At 40.2% G+C, this 15,581-nt stretch overlaps 1 non-coding gene across 1 annotated transcript; it reads right to left on the bottom strand.

Annotated features, from left to right (window-relative positions):
* Positions 1–797: 797 nt before the first annotated feature.
* Positions 798–884, bottom strand: TRNASTOP-UCA (transfer RNA opal suppressor (anticodon UCA)). The gene has a single exon. It is a non-coding gene; the product is annotated as a tRNA-Sec (tRNA).
* Positions 885–15,581: the final 14,697 nt, after the last annotated feature.

The raw sequence follows: 15,581 nt of genomic DNA, 5'->3' as shown, positions 1-15,581 counted from the left end.
GAAGACCCTGGCCCTCAAAAAAGAAATAGACAGAGAAGAGGACAATCCTGTCAAGAATTACAGCAGCCCCAGAAGCTTCTGAAATAGCACATTGTGTAGTGTAAATAGAGAACCATGCGGTGGCTTTGCAAATTGCATCGCATGCTGGAGCAGGCTCCTGGCAGGACCTGTGGATTCATGAAGAGAGGAGCCCACGATGGAGCAGGTTTGCTGGCAGGACTTGTGACTCCATGGGGGACCCAGACTGGAGCAGTCTGTTCCTCAAGGACTGCACGCTGTGGAAGGGACCCACGCTGGAGCAGTTCATGAAGAACTGCAGCCCATGGGAAGGACCCATGTTGGAGAAGTTCATGGAGGACTGTTCCCGTGGGAAGGACCCAACGCTGGAGCAGGGGAAGAGTGTGAGGAGGAAGGAGCGACAGAAACAATGTGTGATGAACTGACCGCAATCCCCATTCCCTGTCCCCCTGCGCTGCTCAGGGGGAGGAGGTAGAGAAACTGGGAGTGAAGTTGAGCCCGGGAAGAAGGGAGGGGTGGGGGGAAAGTGTTTTAGGATTTGGTCTTATTTCTCATTATCCTACTCTGATTTGATTGGCAATAAGTTAAACTAATTTCCCCAAGCCAAGTCTGTTTTGCCTGTGATGGTAATTGGTGAATGATTTCTCCCTGTCCATATCTTGACCCACAAGCCTTTTGTTGTATTTTCTCTCCCCTGTGCAGCTGAGGAGGGGAGTGATAGAGCGGCTGGGTGGGCACCTGGTGTCCAGCCAAGGTCGAGCCACCACAGTCCTTTTTGGCACCTGAAAGGTGGAAATGAACCACTCTGCCGCTAGACAGGTACAGGTCTGAAGCCTGCACCCCAGACTACTGAGGGTCATCTGGGCCCTGCAGCCCCCCGCTACCAAAACCTTGCCACGCAAACCCAATACAAGAGTAGCGCCAAACAGGAAAGTCCCACAGGAATAGGCACTCAGCTGTGGCAAAGCTCATCACTTTTTCGCCATTGAAAAATCATGGTGGGAATTCAACACTGAAAGGACAAGATGCTAGCAGAGCTGAAAAATCTCTGGTCTTCCATACATTTCCACGGTTGAATGTATGAATGGGCACAGGGCGAATGTGCACAAGGACAACCAGTCAAAAAAAAAAAAGGTGTAGGGGAAAATCTTGTATGGGATCTATACAATGTCTAGGTAAAACTGCCTTATTTCTAAATCCATGTTGCAGTCCATCACTTGAGTAACCCTGGTATACATACACAGAGACAGCATGACATTCAGTTGAGAGATGAGAGCAGTCCAGAGTCTTGGATTGTCTTTAAATGCCACCAGTGATTCACTGGCCTGGTTCAGTGGGGAAGCCACTCAGGCATTGAAGCTGGCTGGGTAACATAGATGCCAAAGCAACAACATGGGATATGAACCAGAGGGGCAAGAGGGGAAATAACTAGTAATAACTCTAATATTCGCTTTTTTCATTTTTCAGCTCTAATAAAGTGCCGATATCCATATGTAGGCACACTAATGAGGGGCCTGATTTCCAGAACCATTGAGTCTCCAGCAGTTTCTGTGGAAACTGCTGTATAAAAATCGAGCTTCTTACAAGGGACTAAATATGCATTTGAATAGCTAAAGTTAGGCCACTGTTTTTAACAATGACATCTTGATATTTTGTTTTACATATAATAACAGCTGGGGATGGTCCAAGGCTGAGCAGCAAACTGACATGGGATTACAACTTAAAGCCAGTATTAATTGTATAAGTGAAAGCCAAGGTTGGTAACCTTTTATGTGGAGACTGTGCAGACTGAATATTAAAGGAGAAAAACTCCAGAAAAACCTGACAGATTTTCTTTGCTGCAGCCAGCTGGGGAGGGGGAAGCAGAAGAAAACAAACATTCAAAGAAAGAAAAAAAGGGGGGAAGGAAAACAGGAGGTTAAACATTCCTTTGATAGACTGATAGGTTGAAATAATTCAGGATGACAACATTTTTAAATTGCTGACAAACACTTGGGCCTGCTAGTTCGAGAATTTTGTCCCTTGTCCTCATAACTGACGCAAGGCAAAATGCCGGAGTTATGGGGATTATTCCCCCAGAAGGCTGTAAGGTGTAAACCCCAGGACAGGTCACCAAATGGTTCCAGTCTCTGACATCTTCCTTTAGTGACCAATTCAAAGAAATAAAAGACATTTACACAGATTCTTTACAATGATTGGAGTGACAGTTTGGCGAAGGAAGATACTGAGAGACTCCCCCCCACCCCACCCTCTCAACGTTTACATTAAGCCATAGAAGCATTGTGGACCTATCGTTTTATCACAGCCTTCAAGGCAAATTCTATACACAATTACAACAGAGTAAATCTGGACTATGGGTGTGGATTTCACGGATTTGGAATTCCTGATGATTATTGTTACTGAGATTAACACTGAGCAGAAATCAACCCTCAGGTTGAGCAGAAACCAACCCTTCATAAAGGTAGATGAATCTGGAAATACTGATCACTTACATAGTCCTTAACTGGACCACTGCTTAATAAAGGTTCTGATTCACCTCCCATTTCATTTGTGAATATGTACCACATTTCCTTCATTCCCCAAACATCCCAGTGACGGCTGCTGGCATTTGTGTGCACAGGCAAGTAACTAGTAAAGTATTTAATATACTGCAGCTTCTTCAATTCAACTTAACAGCAGGAAATAGCCATTTTGTGTGTCAGTGCTTCAGGGACCAATTACCAGCACCTGATACAACACTGGTAGACCTTAGAAGCAGTGCAGGAATTACTGGCATAGAGTGAATAATTTGTGAGAGAATTGCACTACCTCCAGATTAAATCTTTCGACCCCAATCTTCAGCTATCAAATAAGGTGCTGCAACGACTTCCTAACATCCATATTATGCTGCAGCTACTTTTTCATGTATCTTCTTTTGTACAAAGCGCATTGAAGTGGGGAGTGATGGGAAGGTCAGATTTGTTTTGGAAAAGTCCAAAAGCTCTTTCTGCAGCACAGTTATTAGGAGGACTGTGAGAAGGCCCAGTGGCAATGATATATAGATAAACATCTGCATTCCTTACATACCACAATCATTTTTGCTTCAAGTAGAACTTCACATTTCCAGTGCTAAGCAGATTGTGTATGTGTCAATTAGACACCCAAATTCTCTCTCCCCATTTGGTGTCAGGTATCCATTTGATAATTTGCTTTTGCATTATGAAGAGCCATGACTGACTCGGTGATCCTTTCTTTAGATTTGTCAAAGCTCTCTTGCACACTGAGCAAACATTTAGTCCCCTTACAATACTGTATTAGCTGACTCTTTAGTCAAAAAGTATTCCACTACCTTAGAGTTGCATTGCAAAGATCCCCAACTATTTTAGGCACTGCCTACTTAAAAAATAAATAAAGATTGAGTTACATTCCTGAGCCCAGGATCCTCTTGCACTATACAAATGTAAGTATTTAATTTGGCTTTCCCTGTTTATGTTAGTTTGTTTTAGTTGCTCTGTGTCTTACTCAACCACAAGAATGCAGTATAATTGGACTTATTCAGTACTGTGTGTCTTTGGCTGCTTTTTGCTTCCCAGAAGTAAAAAAAAAAAGGTTTTTAAAAGAAGGTCTAAAAGTGTTTTTTGTTCTTTAGTTGTGAAACTGAAAACTAGACAAACAACCAAAAGAAATTTCATACTGAGAGCCTGCAAATAAAGGCATAGAGTTAAAAAATGAACTGATTGTAGCATTGGTGAAAGGAAGCAGACCGCCAGCCTGTAGAGACTGAAGTCTACTACTCACTCCCGCAGAAACATGTTGGAGATTAGAACTGTGCGGTACCCCCTCCAGAACTCTCTTGCCAGCATAAATTGGTTTATGGCAGGTAGAAGAGGAAGAAACCACACAATAGACAGTGATAGGGTGACCTTTCCTGGGAAAGTTTATTCTAGCCTGCAAGAACGGGGAGGTACCAGCAATCTGTTTCAGCTCCCACTGTAGGAAATGGAAAGATTGCTGTTGGCTGCAGAAGGAGCTGCTGCAGGTCACAGGAGGGGCTCAGCTGGTTGTCTCAGGACCACAGCGCCTCATGCCCAAGCAACAGGACTGACAATACCAGTCCCCATGGCTCCTTCACTGAGACTGTCCATAGTGGGTGTCAGTAGATTCTAATTCCAGTGGCATTTGTTGGTTGGTTGCAAAGGGCTAGCAAATGAAAGCCTGAGCTAAAACCCTACTTATTTTACATTGGTGTCTGATAAGGTTTCATATGCTCAGTCACTAGGAACACCATCTGAGAGACTAGAGCCTGGCACCTAGTCTGAAGAGTGGCTCTCTCTGCTTGTAAGGGTTTATCTACAGGGAGCTTCCTGCAGAGTTAGACCCTAGTGATTTAGGCAGAATGCCCTCAGTGTATTGGGAATTGGTGACCATACACAAAAGCAGGTCTTTCAACTTAGTAGCTCAAGCAAATAAACTGCCAAAGGTTCAACACCTGCTGAACTTTTTCTGACTTCCCATCCATCCCATTATTTCATTAAATACAGATTAATTCCCTAATTTAGCTTTTTTAAAACAAAGAGTTTTCAAATTACAGGCTGTATTTCTATTAGCAGACATTACTGGCTAAATACAAGAGGCCAGTAGGAGCATATTTGTTGCTGGTGTAAGCCAGTTCACCCCATTGGTTTCAACAGTACTATGCTGTTCTGCACTTCTTTAGAAGCTGGCCTTCTTTTTGTAACTCAATTTAAAATGGTTAAATACTTTTTTATCTGCGTGAAAGAAATTTGCTTCAGCATCAATATCTACTATGCCTAAGTAATGACATTCATTCAATACCTACTATGCCTAACATTCAGAGAGGATCTTTGTCCAGCTCTTCTCTGACAGATTTCTTCTTTCTGCATTCAGGATTAAGAAGCAGGTTCGGGGGGGAATGAGAGCAACCAGGTAGGAGGAGGGACCATCTTTGACTCTGCAGGAAAGAAATGCTACTTAAATGTCAGGCTCTAAGGGAAACAGGGGGAATCCTGTAGGCCATCAAGCAGCAGAGGAATTTAAAGAAGTAACCTTGGCCTCACAGATCTTGAAGGGCATCAGTAGACCTCAAAAGTCGCAGGGACAGCATCTGGGACAATACGGAAGACACTTTGTGACCATTGTTACTTTTGGTATCTTCTCTTGCACCAGTGTGCAAGCACATAAAGTTTCCTTAAAAAGACATTGGGGATTCTCCTGTGAAACGTGGTTTGTCTAGCATGATAAACTCTGCATAAGCAGAGGAACTCACATCCAGTTCCACACGGAGCACGCCAACAGCTTTTCAGTGCAAAATGCACAGTCAGGGTCGGGGCTGGAATGTGAAGTCCAGCCCCTCCCAGACACAGGGAGCATGCCTGAGAGAAAGCCTAGCTGAGGAAAGTTTAGGGCAGCCCTGTAGATGCTTTTGCATATTTCTATGAAATGTATTAAATGAACGACAACCAAAATAAATCTCCACAGGAGGCTGAAAGCAGCAGTACCCAGAGCCACTATAGTCAAATATTCAGAAGTAGCTCCCAGTTTGGAGATGTTCTTAGTTTTTAGATGCCTGATAAAGATGTCCCACCCAGAGTCCCCAAATTACTTGCCACATTTTAAAAGACTTATTTTCTTCTGCTGACTTCTGTGCCACAAAAAGCTCTATCTAGCCATAAAAAGCTCAATAATTTTACTGAAACGGCAGGAATTTCAGATCTTTACATTTTATAATTGTTTATAGTTGAAAATTGGTCTGTACAAGTATTTGAAATGAAAATTTATTCTACGTATTGTTCTAGTGCTTGGTTGTTTATGAGCACTGTGAACAAAACTGATTCTACACTCAGTTTTAAAATGCATGTACAGCAAGCATTGCATTAGCAAAATAAGGAATAGCCAAAGAGGAGCAACATAAAGCAGAGGCACACCCTTCTGAGACAGAATGCAAAGCAACACCCATAAGTAAGAAACAAATAATTCGTCACGAATTTTGTACCTTACTGTTCTCTATTTCAGTGTCCAGTATATAAATATTTTGCAGATGCAGGAAAATGAATTAATTGTACACAATTTTAATGTAGCAAATAAAATAAATTGGGAAACTATTCCTAAAATCTCATAATTTCTTTACTTATGTTAGCTGTTGCAATAAGAAAAGTAACCAAGGCAACTGTCTCTTAAGCATTTATGACGAGCCAAAAAGAAACAGGGGAAATGTAGATACAAGAATGTTACCATCACTGAGACAGCAATCAAAGTATAAATAGCTTTTTTAATTAAACCCTGATCATAAAACTGAGAAACCACTGACGTCCTTGAGAAGTACCACATTGAAACTCTGAGCGATTAGATGCTTACAGACCTTAAGATGTTTATACAATTGTTTATACAATGCTGCCCTCTAGCAACTGAAGACCAGCGCACAGGATTCATGAAGGTTTTCCTTAGAACACAGGTTGCCTTTTTCTTCCAAAAAGCATTTGCTGTTTGCCACATCTGTGCTTTAAACTGCATTTTAAAGCTCTTATTTGTTAAATTTTCTACACTAGTTGCATTTCTCCTGGCTAAAAAGAAACAGCAAAATTGGCTACTTATTTGTAATGGTGAAAGTTAAACACATTTGGAGACAGCTGCTGCTTTTTAAATATGTATATCTGACTAATCTTTGCTCCATTAGACTACCTGATTCCCTGATGTATTATCAGGGAATCTGACTCCAGCCCTTTGCTTACTCAGTGCAAACTGCACTGTAAGAAAACCAGTTTGGTGCCAGTGAACTCAAGCCGTGGCCCTACATGCTTCTGAAGACCTAGGTAATGTCTTCTCCTTGTTTTCTAGCGCTACATGGACAGGGCACATTCCAGTTCAAGGCTGGAACTATAAAACCCAACCACCATAAAACCCAACCCGAGACCATGCTCGTGGGGTCTGACACATCCTAACCCATTCTGCCTCTCCCACACGTTCACCCCTTAACTTGTGATCATTCTCTGCCGCTAACTCAATCCAGCTGGGAATTAAGATGCCAATACAATACATATTCATTGAAATTAAACATTAAATCAGTAATCTTTAAGGGCAGTTATAAAACAAATAGTTATCATTTTGTTTCTTCTTTGGCCTGGTAAAACACGTTAAAATTCCCAAGCCCTGTGTTGATATTCAGGCCTAGGCTAGCAAGGCATTGAAGCACATACTCATCTCCAAGGTACCCTGAGCAGTACCACTGAAGTCAGTATGAGTTAAAGACAGACTTATAGACTTTTCTGAATGCCTGCCCTAAACAGAAGTTAAGATTCTGCTCTCTAATTGAATTGAAAGCCACTGAAAAAGGGCTTAATTTAGAAAATCTTGTTCTGATTAAACCAAACCCAAACTGGCTCCAGACCTAAACTGGAGAGAAACATAATTAAATATTCTGATTAAATGGCTTCCATGACTACAAAAAATAAATAAACACAAGTTTTCTGTTAAAAAAACCGAAGCCATCTCGGGGAAAGCACCAGAAATACTGACAAAACTACAAAGGTGAGCTGGCAGCCACTGGGTTAAGGGAGGCTTTTCAGCTACCTCTAAGACCAAAATGTTCCTTGAAATGATGCAGAATTGGAAAGTCATAGCAAAGGAAAGGTCAGGCATCAATAGAAACGTACTTCAAAAGGCAAAGAAATTTCTATTTTACAGAGTATACTTCCTAATGACCTAGCAAAAGATCACTCCTGTCACGTGAGTTGAGTTGAGCTGAGGAAGCATTGAGAGGAAGACATCAGTAAGATGCCTTCGACTCCTTGCTCTCTCTCCCTGCCATTACCCTAAGCTGAATTAGACCAGCACAGGCTATAGCACCCATAGGTTGTGTGACTCAAGATGGCCATACTGACCTACATGTCCTTCTTACTCTCTTTCTTTTCAATGATATCTTTTGTAGACAGCCCAAGTGGAGGGGGAATGACTACCGGGAATAGCACATTTGCACTAGAAAATCTCAGCTGTGTATTTGAGGAGGCTTTTGTATTTGCCCAAATAGGACAGCAAATTTGATCATTAAATATCAAACATTAAATAAACATATGAGGGATGAAGGCATGGTAATGTATCTGCCTTAGGGACACCAAGGTACTGAAATTTCATTTGACAGTAAACTGCTACATTGCATCTGCTGAGAACTTCATATTAAACTCAAAGCATTTCCACAAACCTTTTCCCCATAAATTGAAACCTTGGGAGGGGTTTTTAAGTGATGCTACTGAAAAACACGGTGCAGTAGTGGAAAATGTGTTACATGGAACAAATCAGTAGATTAAAACCTCAAACTCCATTTTTCCAGACAAATATTCTTTTCCATTAACCATAACACAGGAATCCTGTACCACAGTCTTTGAGGCTGATTGTGTGGAACTGCTTTTAAATACTACTTTTGAGTTTCTCTTTTTAACTAACCAATGGGACATTCTTAAAATACCATCAAATTATTTCCCTTGCTTAATATTAATAACAACACTTTTTGAAATGTCCAGCTTCTTGTCCACACTCAATTTGCTGAAAGGTCAGCATTAGATCCACTAGGGATTCATACTGGATAATTTTTCAGTGTGTTATAACCAATAATTGTCAAACAGCACAGTTAAATCTCGGGTAGGATTCTACAGACCTCAGGCAAAATTCCCACTGTAGTCATGAGAATTTTTCTTGAGAAAAGACCAAGGGATTAAGCTGTTGAAGGAAAGGAATAATTTTATGAAGCCCTGCTGGCCAGTTTACACATCAGATAAACTGGTGTTGGAACTGGCAGGCTATTTGGGCAGGAATGGAAGAACTATCTCACCCAGTCAGACCTCTGATTGAACTACTGCAAAATCTTGTATCTGGAAATCAAAAGTTTGCATTTGCAGGGGGAGACGAGAAAGCCCTAGTACTGAAGATACCTCAGAATAGTACTGAAGTACCTCAGATATGAAAATTACACTTAATCAAAAGAATGGTTAAATATAGTCCTAATATAATCCTAAATATGGTCCTACTGCAATGTAAACTTATCTTCAGGTACATGCTTCAGTGTTTTCCTGATTCAAGATACTAATGAACACAATGTTTCCTACAGACAGTACTATCTAAACTGAGAAATACAAAACAAAATGTTTGACATCTTCACTCACAGGAAAAACACCATGAGTTGATAAAAATACCACTGCCATGGAGAAATCAGATGCAGAGCGAAGAGGTCCAAGGGTAGCAACAAGTCCCTGAGGTGAAGGGAAATTTTGGAATGATGGTACACACTGTGAAACCTTACTGACGTTGCATTTTATTCCTCTTTATTCCTCTTTGTTTGCAGGGGGTTTTTTAACTGGTTTTGGACGCTACCAAATTTCCCCAGCTTCCAAATGTACTACAAATCTGCTATAGATTGAAAAAAAGCACGTGCTTGGGCTCCAGTCTGGATCCTGACATATTCTTCCTGTGCAGCTCTTGACAAGTCATTTAACTTCTCTACTCCATTTCTTCTTTATTATAAAATTGCTACCTTACCTCAAAGGACTACTCTGATACTATTTTGCTATGCATATTTTCCCAGGATATTTAGATAGTGTGACTGCAGGCAGCAGACATATAAAAAGTATGTTTAAACAAGAGGAACCTCTAAGCCATCTTAGAACAGAATCACTGCACTGGAGACAGATAATGATGATGAGAGAAGGGAAAGGCAATGCAGCAACTGCAATAGCAAATTTTCCCCACAGTCAACATATCAGACAAAATGACACTGATGGGATTCAGGCTGCAGCTGACTTTTAATGGAACCTTTCCTGATTTGTACACTTCAGAGTAAAATCAAGGCCAACAAAAAAGCCCTAACTCTTTCACAGAAGCCCATGCATTTAGAAACTGGGCTAATCACAACTATGAGATAAAGTATCTTTCCTTTACATCACTGTGAAGCTCATCTCAAGAAAGGATATACTAATTATCTAACTCAACTTCTACACTGATCTGAAATGTGTAAGTTTAGAAAGAATTATTTGGATTTACAGCTGTTCAATGGAGCAGAACCAGGACCATTTTACTCACTATTTTCCCTAACATTCAGAATAAAACTTTTGGTAATGGAGTTGTTAGTATCCAGGAGTCAGTTGCTTTGGAGTATTCTGGTTTATACTATTGTATATATAAAACTGAATAAATATAGTAAGGCCAAATTGAATGCTTCATAGTATGGGTATAATTGAGGGTTTGGTGGTTGTTAATATCAGTTTCTTACTATATTCTCTCACTTTGCTAAGGCAAACCTGCAATGCTCAGGCCAAGCAGATGCAGAATATATCAAATTAGTACCTCAGGGCAAGGAATATAATAAGATGTTTCATTATAAACTCAGGGAAGCAGACTATATCCTTGACATACTCTGCTCCCAGACATTGCTGAGGCAATTGATTTCTTTATGTCTCGTGTGAGGATCACTAGAGAAAATGTCTGGAACTAGTCATTAATCAAACAAAGCATAGCACAGAGTTAGAATTTTTGAAATGGTGCCAAAAGCAGTTGTGGAAATTTGCAATGATAACTGATGAGAAACTCAGTGCCTAAAGGGAGGGCAGGGTTGTGGCTTTCCTCTGGTTTCATTTTTTTTATTTTCTTTTTCACTGATTGTGACAGAATCTTTATAGGGTTCTCACAAAATCTTCCAGTCAGTCCTCTGTAGGGAAGAAAATCAATTTTACATAGAGTTTCTATTACACTGACACCTTTCCTGTAGTTATACGGGATGAGACTTACCCATCCCAACAGCAGGTTTCCAACTAAAGAAGAAAACCAAAACACAGGGCAACAGTATGGGTCTGGAATAGCGTAGGGTGGGATGAGCCACAATGATAATGCACTTGCAATGGAGATGGGGATTAAAAGTGGGTTTTAAACACAAAGGAGAAAGTCCCAGACAGTAAGGCACAAAGGCAAAAAATAGAGCGAAGAGAAAAAATGAGTGAAGAGCTGCTGGTTTTGTGGTGTGTTGACCCTGGCTGGACACCAGGTGCCCACCCAGCCGCTCTATCACTCCCCTCCTCAGCTGCACAGGGGAGAGAAAATATGAAAGGCTCATGGGTCGAGATAAGGACAGAGAGAGATCGTTCACCAATTACCATCATGGGCAAAACACTCTACTTGGGGAAATTAGTTTAACTTATTGCCAATCAAATCAGAGTAGGATAATGAGAAATAAGCCCGAATCTGAAAAACACTTTCCCCCCACCCCTCCCTTCTTCCCAGGCTCAACTTCACTCCCAATTTCTCTACCTCCTCCCCCTGAGCAGCACAGGGGGATGGGGAATGGGGGTTGCGGTCAGTTCATCACTGTGGTCAGTTCATCACACATTGTTTCTGTTGCTCCTTCCTCCTCACACTCTTCCCCTGCTCCAGCGTTGGGTCCCTCCCATGGGGACAGTTCTCCACGAACTTCTCACTTAATATCAAACAAAGCATCTAGGAACATATTACATGAAAGGCATCACAGAAGAAGGTTGATTTGATATCTTAAATGAAATGGGGAAAACCTTTTAAACACCCCAAGGAACTCTCAATTGTTTTGATTCAATAGATCCAGTTTAACTCCACATTGTTAAACTTTGGTAAAAATATTTCGGTGTTGATTTAGATATAACATAGTAAAAAACAAGAAAATTGCTCTGAATGCTCATATTTTTCAATTCTAAGTTAGGAAAAAGACTAAAATAAAATTTCAGCAAATAAAATATCAAGATTTATTAATTTTGCTTCTTTGTTACTATCATGCAATTTTCCACATTATTTCGTAAGAAAAAGAAACACATCACATATTAGACAGGTAAATCCACCTTGTCAGTGAAGAATTGGGGTTATGCCTATAACTGTTTCAGACAATAATTTATGGTTAAGCTCTACTCACTACCTTAGCTGCTTTAACAAAGGATTTATAGAAACTGTATTCAGCACAACTACTAAAAATTCACAAGGTACCAATGAATGGAAGATAGCTGCCTTTGTGGGTACTACATAGGTGTTTGAGCTGAGCATTAAATTTCTAGCATTTCATGAAAGCATAATATATTATTTTATTCTCAAGGCCATTAATTATTTCAGCATTAAAAGACACTTTCAGCAGATCTTCTCCATGTTATTAAACAAGGATTTTCTTCAACCTATTACCAAGGTATTATATTAATTTAATTATTAGCTTGTTTTGACTTCAGAAAGCTCTCCTATGAGTTTTGGTCTTTTTTTTAAATCTCCAAGTTACTTCAGGTAAGTTCATCCTTAAAGTTTTCATACTGCAGTGTAAGGTATTGTGCTCTTTCTCTTCCCACTGATCTTACCAGGGCTGGCATTTGAGGCCTTTTTTTCAAATCATGGTCACAGTTTTGGATAATGCAAAATGTCATTTTTGTACCAACTCTAGCATTGTCATAAAAAGATAATTATCTGTCAATCCACTGGAAATTTTCCTATTTCAGTGATTTACATGTGCCAGACATAATTTTGAAGTTCATGCTCTAAAAGGTTCCCTGAACAAGAGACTGTCTAATAGGAAAAACAATTGGTGACCTCCTGCCCCAGTGAAGTGTGTAATTCACCTGCATTTTGTGGTTTATTTTGCTCAACGAGTTTCTCTAACGGTGTTCTCATTTACAGCGCCATTAGTCTGGTAACTTGATTGCACTGGTAGAAACAGAACTTTGTTTCTCCGGATCAACAAACACCTACAGGCAAGGACTCTCAAACATTACTGGATGCTGAAATCCAAATCCTGATGTGCATACAGACACAACGGCATACGATTTATTGATCACACTAGATTATAAAGTAGGCTCACAGCTAAGTCAGTCCTGGTGGGGTAGCACTAGTTTCAGGTACTCTCCCCTTCTTTCCAGGGAAATCAAAGATGAAAGCCAGTACTTACCTTACACCGGGTGCTTAAGCAAAACTCAAGTCATATGCTATTAAAGAAATGACTGAATTGAAGAAAAGAAGAACAAGAGCATTCAAACATTTAGCTCTCATGAGCTTGTTAGATAATTTAGAGGTATCATGATATAAAGCATCATGCTTAGTGGAAGATGTACTCTCTCCATACATCTATTTGATAGGCACCATAAGCATTAGTGTTTCACTATAAGAATGATGAATGTATGCTAACATCTTTGTTTTCAGGCCAAACCACCCATCTGTTCTCTGATCAGAATTCTGTCATGCCCTTTTCTTTTCACTTTTGCCCTATGTTATATTTAAGTTTAAAAATACAAAAACATGCATTATCTCATATACATAATTTATGATCTAGACTCTCAGTACTAATGAAATTCAACAAAGAGAGAATGGAACAAAGAGAGAATGGTTCAGAATACTAAGTTTCAACTGTTTGAGATGAAGCACTGTTTTACTGTGTTGCATTAGCAACCTCTTCATAACGAGGAGAGAGAAAAAGAGTGTTTGAATTCATGACCTCATTTGTGGGGGAAAAAAAATCTCATTTTTTAATGCATAGTTCATCTGCTAACACACAGACACTAGCCTCTAATGACAGTCTTATGCTGATATATCATTAGCAGTGTACCATACATGATGAATTACCCACTAGCCGTCATTATTACTGGCTTTAGTTTTTATTAACTTACAAAAAAGGTGCCTACAAAGTCTTTTGTATTATCACTTGCTGCTACAAAGACAGGAACAGAGGTTTGCATTAGGATTTTTTAGATTAGTAAACAGACTTCTTGAGCTCACCATGAAATTTATGAGATTATATATACCAACACTAGATATGTGTAAGTGCTTACTGCCTTTTGTCTGAGAGGAATGCTGCAACATGAGTCATAATTATTTAGGCCATAATTTCTAATATTCTACATTTCTTTTTGGTCAGCAGAAGTACTTCAGAAAGTGCCTGCTGGGGTATAAATACAAATAAAATGACCAGCCTACATCAGGGATTGTCTACTTTTCTAGCTCCTAGAACAACACTCATGATCAGAACAGTTAGAACTGTAGATAGACCAAAAAACCTGATAATGGGCCTTTTTCTCCAAAGCACCTTCAAAAGGGAAGGTCATAGCTAGGCATTCTCAGCTGCCCTGGTACATGTGCAACTTAAACGCCTATTTATTTTCATAGGATGAATGCTTAACTCCTTAGCGCCACACTGTAAGTGTGAAACTACAGCAATTAGTATAAATTAAATACATTCACATACACACAGCATCTTCAAGATAAAATGCTCAGATACTCTCAAAGAAGCATAGCTTCATCGCATAAAGTGGACAGTCCTATCAGAACGATTAAGTGATCACGCACCACTATGGCTGAAGCACATTAAATATTTTGTTCTGCCTACGATGCCATTATTGTTTGGCACATCTTAAAAAACTGATGTTAAACCAAAAGCACATTCTGAAGTAAGGGCAATATTCAGCTTTTTTCTCAGATGCACAAGTGCTTCCCAAAGCAGCAGCTTCTCATAATCCAGTCCCATGTGGTTTAAATTAACCCAGTTACAGTACTGAAGCTTTTTCCCTTTTCAGTGTCAGTACAAAGAAAACTGGGGACTAGCTCCTAGTCCATGCTCTGGCAGCTTTAATACTGTCCTAAATAGGTTACTGAGGATTACTTTTGGCTCTACTTGGGAAACTTAACTGGTGTCAAGCCAATGTACCCAGCTCTGTGCCAACTGCTTCTTGTTCCCTTCTAAATCAGGGAAGTAACATAAAAAAGTGCCAGGGAGCAAGCTGAGGACTGGGGCTAAAGTATGCTATGCTCTAGTGATCTGTGTAAGCACAAGGAATCCATAGGGGACACTTACAGACCAGAACAACCTGGAGTAGTCCTTAAGCTACTGTAATTTGTTCTGGGCACAGTATAGAGATACCAGTGCCTCCTCCAAGGCTGTGCCAAATACTCTGGCAATTCTTGACATTTCGTCCATAAGTCAGTGTTTGCAGAGAATTTCTTAAAAGTGTTATGTTATCCTTCCTTCCTTCCTTCCTCAAAACTTTATGTGAAATCCCTTTCACTCTGTGGGAGCACAAACGGCTTAAAGGGGGTATTTAGCATATACCCTACATAAGACTGAGCTTTCCACAAGTTAGAACTGTGCCGTTTCCAAGACCTCTACAAAACATCAGCTTGCCTGATTGCTTTGAAATTTAGGAAATAGAGCACTGCTATAAAATATTGTCACTACATCACAGATATTACAGTTGAAAAGAACTTTTTTGTCGTATTTCCACGTCCATCTGCTGTTGCAGAACTTTCTTCTATGCTGAACTCTGAAGGGTTAACTGGCATTGGGTGGAGGAGGGGGAAATCAGAGGTCAGCTCATGTTCTGATACCAGTGAACTCAACTCACAAGTTACTCCTTAAGCATGTGGTTTCATCCTAGGTTCTTCCTGCCAGCGATTTCTCACTTTAATCATACACCCACAGCAACCCAGATCTTTAAATTCAGCAATTCTTTCTCAGGTTTCAGCAAGTCATTGGCAGCCTGAGCTATTTTTGGGATATTTTCTCTACTGCAGATGCAGCTCAGGAAAACGCAGGGAGC

Source organism: Gavia stellata, chromosome 14 (genome assembly GCF_030936135.1).
Source record: "Gavia stellata isolate bGavSte3 chromosome 14, bGavSte3.hap2, whole genome shotgun sequence".
NCBI classification, from domain to species: Eukaryota; Metazoa; Chordata; class Aves; order Gaviiformes; family Gaviidae; genus Gavia; species Gavia stellata.
This window is presented reverse-complemented; position numbering and strand designations above follow the sequence as displayed.